This window comes from Dipodomys spectabilis, unplaced genomic scaffold, assembly GCF_019054845.1.
Source record: "Dipodomys spectabilis isolate Male_0828 unplaced genomic scaffold, ASM1905484v1 ptg000092l, whole genome shotgun sequence".
NCBI lineage: Eukaryota > Metazoa > Chordata > Mammalia > Rodentia > Heteromyidae > Dipodomys > Dipodomys spectabilis.
In genome coordinates this window covers 15,085,416-15,098,944 of record NW_024870769.1, presented here as the reverse complement: position 1 = coordinate 15,098,944, position 13,529 = coordinate 15,085,416, and the positions used below count along the sequence as shown (strand labels likewise).

The following is a 13,529-nucleotide window of genomic DNA, read 5'->3' as shown; positions in this document are numbered from 1 at the left end:
AGGATAGTATATGTTTCTGTGCTGGTCCTGGGGATTGAACCCAGTCCCTGAATGTTGTCTTTGAGCTTTTGTGTCTCAAGTCTACTGCTCTACCACAGCTCCATTTCCATCTTTTTGGCAGTTAATTGGAGAGGAGAGTCTCACTGACTTTCCTGCCCAGGCTGGCTTTGGAGCACAGGCCTCAAATCTCAGCCAACTGAGTAGCTTGGATTACCGTAGTGAGACAGTGGGACCTGACTAAGAGAAATATTTGTAAGGGACATGAGTCCTGTCCTGTCCTGAGGCTGACACAGCCTCTCATATGTGCAGCTGTACCCAGTACTGCTAATTGGCTTATGTAACCCATTTTTTGTCATGATAGGAAAAGTCCTGCAGGAAGAACACAGAGAACTCTTGATGGAGGAATTTGCATTCCTGAAAAAAGAAGTCATGGGGAAAGAACAGCTCAAGGGGTCCCTTGTCTTCACAGGTCAGTTTTAGTCTGCTGTTCCTTTCCTTGTCCCGGAAGTTAGAGGAACATTGGTCGGGTGCACAGTATTTCATGTATTGTACATTAGATCATTTATTGTTTGGTAATCATTCTTTGAGCCTGAACAGTAGAAGAGGACCCTGTTAGAAAATTCCTGCTCTTGTGTTTGGATGGATGTTCTTGTGGTTATCAGGACCACCTGAGTGTCTTTTATTAGAGAAAGAAGATCTTTAGGATCCTTAACCTCAATGGGTGATAAGATGCTTTATCTCCTCATGAGTTTCAAAACAATGGAGCCTCGTTGTCCTGATGCTTGAAAATGATGTAGGAGACTTATGACAAGAAGGATAACAATTGAAAGTGTCAGAAACTCACATAATGGTTATGTAAAATTGGTAATTACCACCCTCAGAACAGGTAAAGCAATAGAAGCTCACAGGCATTGAGCTCACACACCAGTCATGTGACAGAACCAGGTTAGATTCAGTTTGTGGCAGGAGGTGGTAGGAGCTGTTCTGTAAGGTGTTCAGAGGAGATGAACTATAGGAGATGGTGAGAAGCCTGGAGGGAGCTGATTTTGCTTCTAAGGTTGATACTCGTTTAGGTCCTAGTGCCTCCATGAATCTTTTTGTGTGTTTGCTTAGAATTTTTCTGTGTATCTAGGCTGGGGCTTGAACTCAGGGTCTGGTGCTCTCTTAGCTTTTTCTCTCAGGGCTAGCACTCCACCATGTACCACAGTTCCACTTCTGGCTTTATGGTGGTTTCTGAAGATAGGAGTGTCACAGACTTTCCTGACCCAAAGGACTTCACACTGTGGTTCTCAGATCTCAGTCCCAAGTAGCTAAGATTCTAGACATGAGCTACCAGCACTCAGCTACAACTTCTTTTTGTATTTCTCAAGAACATGCTCATTGATTTAAGTGTTAATGTCAGAATCATAAGACTTGATTGACAAATTTAATGCAACATATATGAAGTGTTAAGTCTAGTTCTGTTTAAGATTTGGGCTAAGGACAAGAGTGGGCTGTCAGTTTCATGATCAAGCAGAAATTCTAATTCATACACGCTTCAGAGTGTGCTTTTGTGAAGATATAAGGAAACATTTAGCACTCCATCAACTTGATGCTCTTGAACTAGCTGAAAGGTGTTGCTGTTTCTCTGTTTCCGTTTTCATGTGTGCCATTGATAAGATTCTGGGTTTTAGGAGCTAGCAAACCATCGTTGTTCTCCTCTTGCAGAAGACTTTAACAATTTTGGTGGCAGAGGAAAATAACTCAGGACTTTCTACCTGCTACACATGAGCTATGCCTCAACACCTTTTAATTTAGTTTTTCAAAGGGTCTTGAACATTTACCTGGTGCCAGATTCAGTCAGTGACCTTCCTACTCCTGGCTGCAAGTACTGGGACCCCAGGTCCTTATTTTTTTATATAGAACCTCACTGACTTTTTCCCAGACTGCTGGTCTTGAAGCATACTCCTCCAGTCTCCATGTCCCAAGTAGCTTATATTACGGGTTTGCTCCACTGTGCCTGGCTGCCGGGTGACTTTAAATCATTTATTGAAGAGGTGTGTGTGTATATGCGTGTGCACGTGTGAAATGTATGTGTTTGTATGTGTGTGTCTACCTAAGTACATGTAAACTTCCTATATTTAAAGCCTAGATCTTTTCATCATACTGTTTAGCTGAATTGTGTGCTATTGCCAGTAGCATGCCTCATTTTACTAGCAAAATTGAAGTTCAAACCTACAAGAGACTTGCTTATTTGAGGCTACATTTGGCCGCCTGGTAATGCAAGGTCCCTGTGTCCATGCGCTCTCCCATGTACCTGGGTCCTGCTCTTTGTCAGGCATTCTCTTCTTCCTAGTCCTCACAGAGTTTGTGATTCCCCACCGCTGGCCCACTGGAAGAAGAGCAGTATGGCTTTCTAGCTTTGGTGGCATCTTTCATCTGACCAGGCTGGTATCCTTGTTGGGTGAGCTTTCTCTGGTGTCTGCCACTTTGGAAGAGCAAGAAGAGGAGCAGTATATGCAAATGACTGTGCATCTGGAGACCAAGGACACATGGTAAGTGGTGAGAAACCTGCACAGAAGGAGACTTTGGGCTTTGTCCATTCTTCACAAGGGTGACAACAGAGAAAACCCAAGGGACACGGCCAGTTGTCCCACTGCAGCAGAGCTAGAAATCAGTCCTGCTTGTGTGGCCTCCATTGTCCAGTAAGTGAATTGTTGCTTACAGAATTGAAGCATGTTTCCCAAGGCAAATAATAGAATCTTTAGTATCTATCTATTTATTTGTATAATCATTTTACTTTTTTTCTTTTTTTTTTTGGGTCCGGTTGTGGGGCCTGAACTCTGGGCCTGGGCGCTGTCCCTCAGTTCTTCAGCTCAAGGCTAGCGCTCTACCACTTGAGCCACAGCGCTACTTCCGGCTTTTTTCTTTTTGCTTATGTGGTGCTGGGGAATCGAACCCAGGGCCTCAGGCATGCAAGCGCTCTACCACTGAGCCACCTTCCCAGCTAGCCCCTACTCATTTTATTTTATTTATTTATTTTTTCAAAGAAGCAACTTTATTGAGAAGGTTCCTACACTGACCAGACAAGGCCACAGCACAGGCTCGGGAGCTGATACTGTGACTGTATACTCATTTTAGAGATGGGCTTCTCACTGGTTTTCTCAGGAGGATGCTGATCTATTTGGCTCAAGTGATCCTCATGCCTCAACTCCCCAATAGCTAGGACTCTAGGCCTGCACCCCTGCGCCCAGCTTTACTGATGAGGAAATGGAGGTGTGAGAAACATCTTGCCATTCTGCAATGCCTCATATCTGAAGACATGATAAACATTTTGAGATAGATCAGACTGTTTATATTACCTAAAGTGTATTTATATCCAATGTCTTTGAGCTGTCTTAACCTGTGACTGCACTCCTGGCTTCTGATGGTGCCTTGGAGGAATGCTTTGGCATGTTTCCAGTTGTTTTCTCTCTCCCTCCAGTTTATCCCATTTTGTAAGCTAGAATGAGACACCTCAGCTCAAACATGGCATGTGTCTGGAGCGTATCATCACACATTAAGAGCTACTGATGACTGTTGCTTAGGACAAAATTCCTTAGCTTACCTTTGGACAGTAGAGTTGAGTGAATGAGGACACAGGGTGATTATGAAGGTTGCCCATAAAATTCCTAGAAAAAGCTGAGCATCGGTGGCTCACGCCTACAATACTAGCTACCCAGGAGGCAGAGATCTGAGGATCGCGGTTCAAAGGCAACCCTGGCAGGACACTCTGTGAGACTCAGAAAAACTGAAGTGGCATTGTGGCTCAAGTGGTAGAGTGCTCACCTTGAGCTAAATTACTGAGGGATAGTGCCCACTCCAAGTTCAAGCCCCATCACACACACACACACACACACACACAAATTGTCTAAAAAAGAAGAGGTTGTCCCTCCAATCCCTGCTATACAAATGCAGTAGGAGCAATGTCTTGTGAGTAGCACGGCTTGGCCTTTTCCAAATTTTTTCAATTTTATTTTATTGTAAAGCTGCTGTACAGAGGGCTTACAGTTACTTGAGTAAGGAATGAGTACATTTCTTGTCAAGCATTGTTACCCACTCCCTTGTTGTTCTCCTACTGTCCCTTCCCTCCCACATTTCCCTCACTCCTCTCCCGCAGCACAGTTGTAAAGTTCATTTCCAATACACTGTCTTTTGGGTATCATTGTTGCAATAGGTCATCCTGTGTCCTTGGTTCAGAGTTTTGTTATTCCCCTTTCCCTCCCCAAATTAGACAAATGTATATACAAGATGCAGGGTACCAAAATCAAGTACAATGACAACAGGGTTTATACCATAGAGGGAAGAACATACAAAGGAAACCAAAAAATTCACATAGTACATTAAAAACTACAACAAAGAAAGGCCTCTTGGGTCCATATCTTGGGCTTCATTTCACCTAGCATCATCTTCTATGGTCATGTATATAGCTATAGAACTGCTCATCTGACGAAATTATCCTAGATATATACTAAGTACTGCAAATGAGGGAAACCATGGGAGCTATATTTCTTTGGGTCTGGCTTATTTCAGTTAATATAATTTTTCTAAGTCTTGCCATTTCCTAACTAATGGGGCGGTTTCATTCTTTCCGATGGAACCATAGAATTCCATTATATATACACACACACAGACACACACACAAACATATCACATCACATTTTCTTGATCCATTCATCTACTGAGGGATATCTGGGTTGGTTCCATATCTCAGCTATGGTAAATAATGCTGCGATAGACATAGTTGTGCTGGTAGCTTTAGTATGGCCTTGTTTGGGTAAATGCTCAGAAGTGGAATCCTTATATATTACCCTGCTCCAGAATGGTCTGGCCTTTTACAAATGTTTTCTGACTCAATCTGTATACTGACTCCCTGAAGGGGCAACTGAGGCACAAAAGTTTAAGAAACTTTGCAAGGATGCTGTTAGACTTTCCTTGTCTACAACAAGTGGCCGAGAGAAACTGTTTCAAGGAGGAAAGGAGTGTTTTGGCTTGCTTCCGGCCTCTTCAGTCCAGGCTTGGTTGTGAGAGGCTTGTGGTGAGGCAGACATCATCTCATCAGCAGTGAGCAATGGCAGAGGCTGCTTCCCTCATGCTGCCAAAGCAGGCTGCACAGTACAGGTACACACATGACCCCAGTGACCTATTACACTAGGTCCCAACTGCTGAGTTTCCAGCACTGCCCCCGCTAGGTCCACAAGCAAAGGACCAAGGCAACATTTCCTATTCAACTAGTAACTGATCCAGGGATTTTCAGTCCTCACTCCAGTTGCCTTTCTGCGGTCCTCACACTGTGTGCATTCTCCCCAGCCATGCGGGAAGCACACAGAAACAAGTATAGACCACACATGGTACTGTCTGCATCTTCTCACAGTCCTCACATACCACAGTCCCTATTAATTTATTGGCTGTGTTTAAATTTTGTAACAGTATGCATTCCGTTTGTTCGACAAACTCATGCAGATATCCAATTTAGAAGTAGTGATAGAACATCTGTATCCAGGTCCTCGGGATGTTGTGGATGGAGGATCGCAGGTCTGTGCCCTGTCTGGTTCTTCAGGACTTGCTCGAAAATCACCTCTCAGCTATGCCTACAGACAGGTGCTGACATGCTGACACATGTGTGGCTATGGCTAGACAGCTTCCTACAAAGAGAAGAATGAATTGCCAGTGCCCTGGTTGGTGAGTAGTTGCATTTGTAAATATTCATGAGTGATATCAAAGATGAGCCCCCTCAGTGAGCCCAGGCCTGGCTCCAATGGACTGGGTGGCTTCAGTTGCCATAAACACCCAGATCATGAATGGACAAGACCCTTCCTTTAGGACAGAATTTACCCAGGAAAATGTTCTCACTATTGCACAGGCAGACACCAGAACTCTTCCCTGCTATCCAGAAAGAAACAACCCAGAGAAAGGGGTCACAATCTGGAGAAGTGATATTTTTCCTACTTTGTAGGTTTTCAGGAGCTCTGATGGGAGCTTCAGTGGGAAACTGAAGGGAAACAGAGGACCCTGTCTGCTTTGGACCCAATTGTTGGTATTTTCTGGCATGTTTAGGTTGAGAGAGTCAGGAGAATGTGATGAGAAGAGCACTAAGAATTCTGATGGCCTGTGGCGTGATGGACATCTGCTGTCACTGAGCTGCCACATTGAGCCACAGCTGCAAGGAGGCTGAGTGCACAGTGAGGCCATGTCTGAAGAAGGTGGGCAAGCCTCCCCACCTGCTCCCCACCATGCGCTGTCTAAAGTGAGGCTTCTCCTGTCTTTTTACAATCTGCTAATCTGGCTTGAGGAGAAATGGCCTGTCTTCAAAGAAACAGACATTGAAGGTTCCATTTGAAATCTGGATCCCTGGAGAATGTACCAAACGGAGGTGTCACCAAGAACAGTTTCCAGAAAGAGTCAAATCTGTTTGTGCAGAAGCTCTGGGGCCAGGTCTTTAGAAGGAACTGGCTGCAGAAAGGAAGCTCATCCTGCACTGCCTGGTGCTGGCAGAGGTGGTGCAGAGGTGCTGCTGCTTGGAGAAGTAGGAGAAGAAGCGGTGGGTACCATCAGCACCGGATCACAGTTGGATGTTCTCGGCTGTTTGCTTCCATTCTTACCATTAAACATGTTGGAGAAAGAGGATGAGTATGCTGCTACCAACCGTGGGAGTGAGATTTGGGAATGGGACCCTGGAGGTGGGTACAAAGAAGTACCATGGCTTTTGCCATACCTCTGGCTCCATTGGTTTTTCCACCATCCAGGGAGGTGGACAGTTGTCATTGGTATATTAGCTTTTGGAAATTAAAAAGATAAAGTCTATAATGATATAAAATAATGAGAACAGGTGCATCAAATCATATGTCATAGGCCTGGATTCTGCCTGCAGCCCTCATGCAGTGGTCACTTCCTCAGAGCAGGCAGGAGGAGTCAGGGACTTTGTCATCAGGATAGATGGCAGGATCAGCGCCATGGTCAGCAGGACCAGTAACATGGTCCTGGTTTTGGTAGCAGAAACCATGTCAGAGTGTTGCCTCATGGACTTCTGTTGGGTAGCTTTAGAGAAGGATACCCTGGCCTCTGATTCCCATGAAAAAGCCCCCGCCATGGCTCCAAGTCGAGCTGAATGCATAGACCTTCTTGGCCCTACATGCACGAACAATGCCAGTGAGTATAAGTTGCCATCATCAGAGTCTTGGGCACTGACTGTGACATCTTTTTTTTTTTTTTAATCAGTCTTGGGGCCTGAACTCAGGGCCAGGGCGCTGCTCCTCAGTTCTTCAGCTAAAGGCTAGTGCTCTACCATTTGAGCCAAAATGCTATTTCTGGCTTTCTCTGATTAGGCGGTGCAGAGGAATGGAACCCAGGGCCTCACACATGCAAGGCAAGCACTCTCCCACTGAGGCACCTTCCCAGCCCTGACTGTGACTTCTTGAGCAAGGGAGATGTGGACCTAGGGAAGGAGCAGACAGGGAAGGGCACACCTAGGAATCTAGAGGCAAAGGATGCCAAGGTTCTCCTTTCCCTGCCAGGATCCCCATGGTGGAGGCACCTGTCCACTTCCCTGTTCCTTGAAAAGTGAAGGCCTCCCATCTCCACTTTTCTCCACATCAACAAACTCAACGTCCAGGCTGCTCTCACTGTAACTCCTCTCCCCATGCACAGTGGCAGCAGAAAATTCTCAGCCCTAAGAGCTGAGTTGTGTTCATTCCATTCCAGTAGCCCGATCCCTTTGTGCCCTTTGCACCTCTACGTCAGTGAACATGGTGCAGAAATCACTGGCTGTCCATGCCCTCACTGGTCACTCCATGAATCCACCAAGTGAGCCCAGATATTAGCCTCAAATTCTTTTGGATCCCAGGCTGCTAACCTTTCTGATTCTCCAGAAGAGTGGAGAGCTGAGGATACAGGACACTGAGCAAACACCCCACCTCTCACCTACCCTCTCTTTAGCACACAGACCTTGTGGTAGGCAGAGCTGAATTCAGCATCTCACTTCAATGCGTGCATGTGAGGAGCCATATGCAGGAATACAGATGTGTGCCACTGTCTGTGTGGATGAATGTGTGTCCCCGTGTGTGTTTCACAAGGGACTCTGTCATGGGTAGGCTTCCAAATAGAGAACACCTCATCTATGTGTGCACTTGTGAAATTCTCATCCCCATATAGAGCTCAGGTCTTGTTTTTCCTTTTTGTTTTGTTCATAGTTGGCTTGCATGGATTTGAGACAGTATCTCTTGCCTAGGTCAGAGTAGCCTTGAACTTGGTATCCTCCTCCCAGAAGTTCCCCATGCAGGAATGGGAGACCAAGACAAGTGGTTTGCAGTTTGTTCTCTGTCTAGACACAATGTGCAGGGAATTGATCTCTACAAGAGTGCAGTGAAAATGACTAAAACCAGCTCTCAGGATTCTCAAGCATTGCATGGATACAGGGTCCTATGCAGTGTATGACATGCTCAAGCAGGTACTGGGTAGAAGCACTAGGAAAGAGTGGGTGACTGGGGGAGGCAGGCAAGCACAGGCACTTGTACACGGGGTGACATTTAAACCGGAACAAGGGGTCGGGTGTGAACTCAGTAAGTGTTTCCTCATAACCACAACATGAACTGGACAGAGAACAATTGGTTGTGGTTGTGGAGTGTATCTAGTTTGGCTCCTGACTTGCCATTTGGCCCAGCCAGCACCCAGGGGACATTTGCAGAGGTCTGGTCTGAGGCTGAGTTCAGAAGAGGGGACTTCCCGCCATTGATGATGTCCTCTCCAGAGATGATGTCACAAAGGGCCAGGCAGGAGTTGGTGCTGGTTACCAGCACCAATAAAGCTGTGCGGCTGAGCCAGCTGAGTTGTATGCAAAGCTTAGGGGCAGCAGGATGTTCTCCTGCTGTTGCCGGCTTTTCCGCAGAACAACCACACAAAACGAGTTTGATATAGTACAAAGGCGCTGGGTCATCCCTTGTCCCAGTCACCAGAGCAGAACACCACCATGCAACCCACAGGTGAATCAAGGAGGAGGGAAGGTGTGGAGGGGGGAGGGAGAGTCCCCTCACCCACTACCTTCTGGCAGCCTCAGACCCCATATGTGTTGACATTCGAGTGGGGTGTAAATACGTGATTGTGTGTGTGTGTGTGTGCGTGGCCTCAGGTTATTTTCATTGTATGGCCCTGAGCCTTTTCCCAATGTGCTGCTGTTTCATGTTTGATTTGTGTATCATTTCTTCACCCAGTTTGGGTGGGTTTTAGCCCCAACCCTTCCTGATCCCTGCATGGCTGGATACCTGCAGGGAGGCAAAGTGGAGAAGCTAGTAGACCACTTAGTGCCTTCCCTGCTCTTCGGAGATGCTGTGTTTATCCCAGTGTTTCTGGGGACATACCGCACTTTCACGACTGCCCATCACGTATTGAACCTGCTGTTCAATAGGTAAGTGCCACCTCTGATCCTAGGGATGGGCCCATTGGCTAGGCCTTGACATGTGCTGCACCAGTGAGGATCTGCTCGGATCCTGACTACTGGCATCCTAGGACCAACATCCTCACTGCCTGAGGCTGGAGCGTGGGATGGGTCCTGAACAGGCCTGGCCACATCATGACCTTACACACCAGGGAGCGCAGAGCTGTGGGCAGAGCTGGGAGATGCCCCTTCTCTCATGAAGGCCCCCTTCTCTACATCAAGGGCTCCTATGAATAAGACCTCAAGAAAAGCATTTTCCAAATTGACAGTGGTGATTGATGTTCCATCTGGGCATCTTGACCTACCTGAACCTCACTAGGAAGCCTAAGGGAAACACTGAGAGATCCCATGCCCATTGACGTGTGTGTGGGGGAGGAAGCTAGTGGGCTCTTCATCTTGTGTGGGGATGCATTTCCAGACACTTGGCACCACTCAGTGAAAGAACAGGGAAATCCTTGTCATCCTGAGCTCGATTCTCTGCTCAGAGAGACCATTGGGACTGTAGAGGTCACATATAGACAGTGTGTGTGACATTCTTACGGTGTCTCCTAGATATTGCCGGTTTGATGCTTATGAGGAGGAGAAGGCAGGCGCACAGGAGCACCTGCAGCAGTGAGTGTGCCTGGGGGAGGAAGGAGGGCATGTGTTGAGGGTGGGTGCATTGGAGAGCTGCCTTTGGGGAGGCCTGGACCAAGGGAAATGGCAGTCACTTGGCTTGAGATTCCTGAGGGAGGGCTTGAGTCCAGGTAGAAATGTGTGCATGCAGAGAGCCAGTTTGGCTTGTTCTGTGCCTGAGCAGGGTGGGAGAAGCTTCTGGCACCATGACCAGCCAGTCCCATTTGCCTGCCCTGGGATACCTCAAGGCTACACAGAACAGGGAGGCCCACTCTTCCCCATCATGGACAATCCCCTGAGATTCCAGGGGCCTCAGGGAGTGCTCAAGGGCCAGGATGTGCTGTTTGGGTTCAGTCAGGACAAGACTGTTCACACCTGGCTCAAGACATAGAGGCCACTAGAGGCTGCCCAAGTGAGGAGATTCTGGGTTCTGGAGATAACAAGCAACAGGACAAAGCACTCCAAAGATGACTCGGGAGCATGCCCAGGGACACCATGAGGTGGGTGTGGGTGGGGTGGTTTCATCTGTGATGTAGGTCTTGTCGCATCGCTCGTGTAGACAATGTGTGTAGTGCAGCCAGGTGACCAGGCCCGTTATGGGCTATGGGCATGGGCAGGCCCAGGAGCCCAATTCATACACCTGTGTTTGAGGGGGTCTAAAAGGAGGATAGGCCCAGCCTCTGACTCTGCTGCTTCTCCCTCTGCACCTAGAGCCTTCTCCTTCATACTGGGCTCCTGGATGAGGGAGTACCCAGAAGACTTCACTGGAGCACCGGACACGTCCTGCCTGCAACACCTGGTAACATATCTACACCTCAATATGCCTGGCTCTGTTGAGGAGCAGCAGGCCCGCCTTCTGCTCAGCCAGCTGGAGCACATGCTTCTCAAGAAGCCAGAGCTGGAGGGTGAGTAGCATGGGCTGGCAAAGGAGAGAACAGGTGTGGGATTCCAAGCTTTGTCCACCTGAAGGCAGCTCCCATGCTACCATGGGGCCATCAACAAGACAGCCAGGGAACCTGGATGCCTTGGCATGAAACCTGTCCTGGCAGGGCTTCCTGGGGTGGAGTCCAGGGACTAGGGCTTCTCAGCAGGCAGGGGTCTCGTGGCCGTAGGAATGACTAAGGGGAAGGCAGTGCTGTAGGGGATCTTTTCTTGCAGCTGTTCCACCAACTGCCAGGCTTTATGAGAAAACCACTGTACACCCACTGGATCCAACACCCTGCGTAGAAGCAGTACTACCATGTCAGTCAGAGCTGGAACTAGCTGTAGCCTCAGAGGCCCCCTCAGCTCCAGGAGCTGCAGTGGAGCTCCAACAAGAACCCCATGCAGACGGATGTTCTGACTCACCTCCGTCAACTGTGACCGAAGAGATCAATCCACCTGCAGGTCAGCCAATGGCCCACAGCCTTGCACCATCTCCAGTACCAAGTCTGGATCTTGACCTGCAATACTCAAGTCTTGTTCTAGTTGTATCAAATGAAGAAAGAGTGGCTGATCCTTCAGTGCCAGGGGCACTTAGCCCAGTGGTAGCAATGGCTCTAGAGTCAGCCATTGATGCACCAATACATGCCAGTGATGAGGGTATGCCAGTGCCCACTCCAGAAGCCCAGCTGCCTGAAGGCCAGTGTGACCCAATTCTGCAACCCGCCCAAGAAGGAGACGCATCTGCAGTTCAACCAGAGCCCTCCAAACCTATTGTAGTGAGCAGCTCAGGGCCAGAGCTAGAGGCTCCAGGAGATGAAAGCCTGGAGTCTGTTCTCAGTCCATCTGGGGAGCAAGTGGAGTCTCTCGGTCCATCTGGGGAGCAAGGGGAGTCTCTCGGTCCATCTGGGGAGCAAGTGGAGACTCTCAGTCCAGCTGGGGAGCAAGTGGAGTCTCTCGGTCCATCTGGGGACCCAGCTCCCTGGGAGTGCGTGGAGATGGAGGATGTGCAGATTTCCTCCAGGGGGCCAGCCCGGATTTCCATGCTGGAGTTAGACAGTGATGAGGAGACAGCTCAAGTGCTAGATTGGCTGCCCGAAGAGAAGGCGGATCAGTTCTCCATCATGGCCGTCGTAAGTAGCTTGGCAGGGCTGGGCGTGCGGGCTTTCCTTTGCACCTCTACTGCCACACTTGCCTCAGGGCAGAGTCATGCTGACCATTTATTTCTTCTTTTCAGAAACTGTTCAAAAGACTCATCCCTTACCACCTTTTGAGTTACGTGTATGTACAAGCTGACCAGCAGGAGTGTCTGGAGCGCCTGGCACCCACTCTGCTTCCCATACTGGAGCACTGTGAGCAGGTCTCCAGTTGTGTGATCACCACGTGCCTCGGGGACCACAGCATGGAGGCAGCAGAGAGAGCCCAAGTGGTGCAGCACTGGATAGAGGTGGCTCTGGTATGAGCAGGAGGGGCCCAGGGACCCTTCTTCCCTTTCCCACTCCCACCAAGTGGCTGCCTGCTCACTCACAGCCACTGCCTAGCCTTAAAGCCCTCCTCCTACTCTGCCCTCACTTGGGCTGTGTGCATTCCTGCCCTGCTTCCACTGCCATTCCCCTCCCCCAAGCTGTCCCAGTTCAGCCTAGTAACAAAGGCCCAGCCCCAGGCCAAGCAGGAGCCCAGGAGTTTCCTCCACAGCTCTCTTCACCCATTCTTCACTCCTAGGAGTGCCACCTACGAAAAAATATCTGTACCTTCTTTGGAATTGTGTGTGCTCTGCAGAGCAGCCAGCTCCAAGGCCTGAAGAAGACGTGGAGATTGGTTTGCAGGTGGGTGCACCTTTCTCCTGGGCAACCCTTGCTTCCTCAGCTTAGCGTCCATCTTCTGGGAGCCCAATGGCAGTGCCCCATGGCAGAGACCACAGCTCTATGGCCTTGCCTAGGATTTGCCTGCTAAGTTGGGATTCCTCTTCTGCCATACATTGCACAAGGCCCTTGGGGACGTTTTCCTTCAGAGACATCACAGCTACACCAGTCTGTGCAGTGCTCTTCCAAGCAAAACCACTCTGGGAATTGGGGTGGAGCTGGAGGTTTCCCCTCAAGACTTTGCTCCTAACCATGTGACCTAAGGGTCTCAGTGGCTCTCCCTGCACAGCTCTGTTCCCATTAGCATAAAGTCCTGCCTCAAAATGGGAAATCCATTCACACTCCTCCTCTCCCTCCCTCTCCCATCTGTCACCTTGTCTCTGCCCATCGTCCAGGGAGAGAGTAGCTGTCTATCAGGAGCTGAGGAGGATACACTGCCAGGAGCAAGTGTACAAGGTTGTATGAGCCCCGGAATAAGTTTTGACCCCCAGAGGGAGGTGAGGGAAATTGTCTCTCATGGAATTCAAGGAGCATATCCAACATAGCTAGGAGAAGCGTCGGTCGTGGACTTGGGTTTGGGACAGATTGTATGGGGAACAGGAGGTCCCTGGGGACCCCGTGGAGTGAGTGGAGGAGGCCACCTGGGTGTCTGAGGAGGGTGGAGAAAGTGACAGGGTTGGGTT

General features: G+C 48.9%; 1 pseudogene; it reads left to right on the top strand.

The window, feature by feature from the left end:
- Positions 1–354: 354 nt before the first annotated feature.
- On the top strand, positions 355–6,697 carry LOC122112125 (annotated as a pseudogene).
- Positions 6,698–13,529: the final 6,832 nt, after the last annotated feature.